The sequence below is a fragment of the Squalius cephalus genome (assembly GCF_949319135.1).
Source record: "Squalius cephalus genome assembly, chromosome: 10".
NCBI lineage: Eukaryota > Metazoa > Chordata > Actinopteri > Cypriniformes > Leuciscidae > Squalius > Squalius cephalus.
The window spans coordinates 403,630-410,000 of NC_137131.1; the positions used below are offsets into that span (position 1 = coordinate 403,630).

General features: G+C 42.1%; 1 protein-coding gene across 4 annotated transcripts in view; it reads right to left on the reverse strand.

Annotated features, from left to right (window-relative positions):
* Positions 1-5,965: 5,965 nt before the first annotated feature.
* The window catches only part of fbxl3b (F-box and leucine-rich repeat protein 3b), a 12,353-nt gene continuing 11,947 nt past the window's right edge, over positions 5,966-6,371 (reverse strand). For all 4 annotated transcript variants that reach the window (XR_013822545.1, XR_013822546.1, XR_013822547.1 and 1 more), the window contains one exon: positions 5,966-6,371. This exon is cut by the window's right edge. The gene's annotated coding sequence lies outside the window, so the exon portion shown is untranslated.

Consider the following 6,371-nt stretch of genomic DNA (forward strand, 5'->3'; position numbering starts at 1 on the left):
CACACAGACTCATGACATCACACACACAGACTCATGACATCACACACAGACTCATGACATCACACACACAGACTCATGACATCACACACACAGACTCATGACATCACACACAGACTCATGACATCACACACACAGACTCATGACAGACTCGTGACATCACACACACAGACTCATGACATCACACACACAGACTCATGACATCACACACACAGACTCATGACATCACACACACAGACTCATGACATCACATACACAGACTCATGACATCACACACACAGACTCATGACATCACACACACAGACTCATGACATCACACACAGACTCATGACATCACACAAACTCATGACATCACACACAGATACATGACATCACACACAGACTCATGACATCACACACACAGACTCATGACATCACACACAGATACATGACATCATACACACACACACAGACTAATGACATCACACACAGACTAATGACATCACACACAGACTAATGACATCACACACACAGACTAATGACATCACACACAGATACATGACATCACACACACAGACTCATGACATCACACAGATACATGACATCACACACACAGACTCATGACATCACACACACACACAGACTCATGACATCACACACACACAGACTCATGACATCACACACACACACACAGACTCATGACATCACACACACAGACTCATGACATCACACACAGATACATGACATCACACACACAGACTCATGACATCACACACACAGACTCAGACTCATGACATCACACACAGACTCAAGACATCACACACACAGACTCATGACATCACACACACAGACTCAGACTCATGACATCACACACACAGACTCATGACATCACACAGACTCATGACATCACACACACAGACTCATGACATCACACACACAGACTCATGACATCACACACAGATACATGACATCACACACACAGACTCATGACATCACACACACAGACTCATGACATCACACACACAGACTCATGACATCACACACAGACTCATGACATCACACAAACTCATGACATCACACACAGATACATGACATCACACACAGACTCATGACATCACACACACAGACTCATGACATCACACACAGATACATGACATCATACACACACACAGACTAATGACATCACACACAGACTAATGACATCACACACAGACTAATGACATCACACACACAGACTAATGACATCACACACAGATACATGACATCACACACACAGACTCATGACATCACACAGATACATGACATCACACACACAGACTCATGACATCACACACACACACAGACTCATGACATCACACACACACAGACTCATGACATCACACACACACACACACAGACTCATGACATCACACACACAGACTCATGACATCACACACACACAGACTCATGACATCACACACACACACACAGACTCATGACATCACACACACAGACTCATGACATCACACACAGATACATGACATCACACACACAGACTCATGACATCACACAGACTCATGACATCACACACAGATACATGACATCACACACAGACTCATGACATCACACACAGACTCATGACATCACACACACACACAGACTCATGACATCACACACAGACTCATGACATCACACACACAGACTCATGACATCACACACACAGACTCATGACATCACACACAGACTCATGACATCACACACACAGACTCATGACAGACTCGTGACATCACACACACAGACTCATGCCATCACACACACAGACTCATGACATCACACAGATACATGACATCACACACACAGACTCATGACATCACACACACAGACTAATGACATCACACACAGACTCATGACATCACACACACACAGACTCATGACATCACACACACACACACACACAGACTCATGACATCACACACACAGACTCATGACATCACACACAGATACATGACATCACACACACAGACTCATGACATCACACACAGACTCATGACATCACACACAGACTCAAGACATCACACACACAGACTCATGACATCACACACACAGACTCAGACTCATGACATCACACACACAGACTCATGACATCACACAGACTCATGACATCACACACACAGACTCATGACATCACACAGACTCATGACATCACACACAGATACATGACATCACACACAGACTCATGACATCACACACACAGACTCATGACATCACACACACAGACTCATGACATCACACACAGACTCATGACATCACACAGACTCATGACATCACACACAGATACATGACATCACACACAGACTCATGACATCACACACAGACTCATGACATCACACACACAGACTCATGACATCACACACAGACTCATGACATCACACACACAGACTCATGACATCACACACACAGACTCATGACATCACACACAGACTCATGACATCACACACACAGACTCATGACAGACTCGTGACATCACACACACAGACTCATGACATCACACACACAGACTCATGACATCACACACACAGACTCATGACATCACACAGAGTCATGACATCCACACAGACTCATGACATCACACACAGACTCATGACATCACACACAGACTCATGACATCTCACACACAGACTCACACACAGACTCATGACATCACACACAGACTCATGACATCACACACACAGACTCATGACATCACACAGAGTCATGACATCACACACACAGACTCATGACATCACACACAGATACATGACATCACACACACAGACTCATGACATCACACACACAGACTCATGACATCACACACACAGACTCATGACATCACACACAGACTCATGACATCACACAAACTCATGACATCACACACAGATACATGACATCACACACACAGACTCATGCCATGACACACACAGACTCATGACATCACACACACAGACTCATGACATCACACACACAGACTCATGACATCACACAGAGTCATGACATCCACACAGACTCATGACATCACACACAGACTCATGACATCACACACAGACTCATGACATCTCACACACAGACTCACACACAGACTCATGACATCACACACAGACTCATGACATCTCACACACAGACTCATGACATCACACACACAGACTCATGACATCACACACACAGACTCATGACATCACACACAGACTCATGACATCACACACACAGACTCATGACATCACACACACACACAGACTCATAACATCACATCACACACACAGACTCATGACATCACACACAGATACATGACATCACACACACAGACTCATGACATCACACACAGATACATGACATCACACACACAGACTCATGACATCACACACACAGACTCATGACATCACACACACAGACTCATGACATCACACACAGACTCATGACATCACACAAACTCATGACATCACACACAGATACATGACATCACACACACAGACTCATGCCATGACACACACAGACTCATGACATCACACACACAGACTCATGACATCACACACACAGACTCATGACATCACACAGAGTCATGACATCCACACAGACTCATGACATCACACACAGACTCATGACATCACACACAGACTCATGACATCTCACACACAGACTCACACACAGACTCATGACATCACACACAGACTCATGACATCTCACACACAGACTCATGACATCACACACACAGACTCATGACATCACACACACAGACTCATGACATCACACACAGACTCATGACATCACACACACAGACTCATGACATCACACACACACACAGACTCATAACATCACATCACACACACAGACTCATGACATCACACACAGATACATGACATCACACACACAGACTCATGACATCACACACAGATACATGACATCACACACACAGACTCATGACATCACACACACAGACTCATGACATCACACACACAGACTCATGACATCACACACAGACTCATGACATCACACAAACTCATGACATCACACACAGATACATGACATCACACACAGACTCATGACATCACACACACACTCATGACATCACACACACACACACACACACACAGACTCATGACATCACACACAGACTCATGACAGACTCATGACATCACACACACATGACATCACACACAGACTCATGACATCACACACACAGACTCATGCCATGACACACACAGACTCATGACATCACACAGATACATGACATCACACACAGACTCATGACATCACACACAGATACATGACATCACACACACACAGACTCATGACATCACACAGACTCATGACATCACACACACACACAGACTCATGACATCACACACACACAGACTCATGACATCACACACACACACACACACACACACACACAGACTCATGACATCACATCACACACACAGACTCATGACATCACACACAGATACATGACATCACACACACAGACTCATGACATCACACACAGATACATGACATCACACAGACTCATGACATCACACACACACAGACTCATGACATCACACACAGACTCATGACATCACACACACACACAGACTCATGACATCACACACACACACACAGACTCATGACATCACACACACACACACAGACTCATGACATCACATCACACACACAGACTCATGACATCACACACAGATACATGACATCACACACACAGACTCATGACATCACACGTTACGTTTAAAGTAATGCGCTACAGTGTTACTAAAAGTAACTTTTTTTTAAGTAACATTGTTTTTTTATTAATACAGAAACAAGAGTTGTGTTTTTGGCAAATGTTCACAGCAGAAGTGAGATGAATGAGCCTCAGGCTGAAGGAGACGCAGATTCACAACTGTATGAGAAGAAGTTCAACACTCTTACAGCGATGAAAACAACAAACTCAAACGTGGTTTAACCTAAGTCATTTTTGCTTTACCTCTTTTTTCTAATAACTAAAAACTACATTGAAATGCATAAACATAAAAACATGATAAATGTACAATGACAAGTGTAATGTTCAGTGATAATAATAAAGTGTTCAGTGTTGATCACAGTGTTCACAACACTAGAGTCAGGGATCGATTCCCAGTGAATGAACCGATAAAAACCCTGAATGCAATGTGGATAAAAGTGTGTTAATCAATGATCTCTCTTCCTGAAATCACCAGAAAGATAGAGATGATCCGTGTACATGAATTATAAAGGTTATAGTGCTAAAGAAAGCTCTGAATATGAGCTGTAAATCCACTTCTGTGATCAGTCTGTCATTATATCTGAGTTTGCAGAAGTTCTTCTTCTTGAAGCCTAGTTTTCTAGTTAGTTAAACGCCAACTCCTGCGGCTGACCTCCAGCTTAACTGGGACGTCGAGCGCTGAATGACAGAACAATGTATTTTTTCCATCTAATCACTATTTCAGAATTTGATTCGTCTTTCATGTTTACGAGGCTAATTAATTATAAGAAAGTTAATGCACTTATACAGTCAGGAAACTGTGTTTACATATGTGTGTGTGGAGCAGGACCTGTTGTGTATATTAATAATTTCCTGTCTGACGAATGTACAGCTGTGACACACTGCAAACCCAAGGGGCGGAGCTTGATGTCCACGAGACTCTAGACGGACCAACCACACCCATAACCCTACATAACCCCACCCACTCTGTCCAGAGAGGCGGAGCTGGACGACATTGGCTCTGCAGTGAATGATCCAATCACAGTCGAGAGCTCAATGAGCCCTTATTGAACTCTTCTGACTTTTTTGAAAAATATAAATTAAATTATTTTATTTCAAAAATAATTTTTCAGACTTTCATCTAAACAAACACAATAAAATTAGTTTAATTTTTAATGGGATTGTTTTTATAGAATTAACAATTTAAAAAACAGTTCAGTATGTAAACCGGTGCATCAAACCTATAATTGAAGAGACTGAGTGATAACAAAATCAGGAAACACATTATTTTGTCATTTGTTGCTACAACAATCCTTTATTATATCAAGGACATGATTGGGTCTGTCAGGAAAGAAAAGTACGAGCCGTTCTCCGTATCAGCTCAAACACGACAAACATCAGCTCTGATTGTCACCCTCAGATTTATGAAGTTTCAGACTGAAACCTCTTCAGAATATTGAACACATCTTTCCTCCTCTAATGCGAAACGTCATCAATAACACAAACTGAAGCGCTTCTTACCTTCACAAATTTATTCCAAAATAACAACAGAAACATTTACACCACACTGGTTTGTCTCTTTTATAGATAAACTTCTATACATTTATATTCATAAAAACGATAAAGCAATTAAACGCCACAAGCTTATACAACTATTCATTTAATGCAAAGAAAATAACATTATAATAAT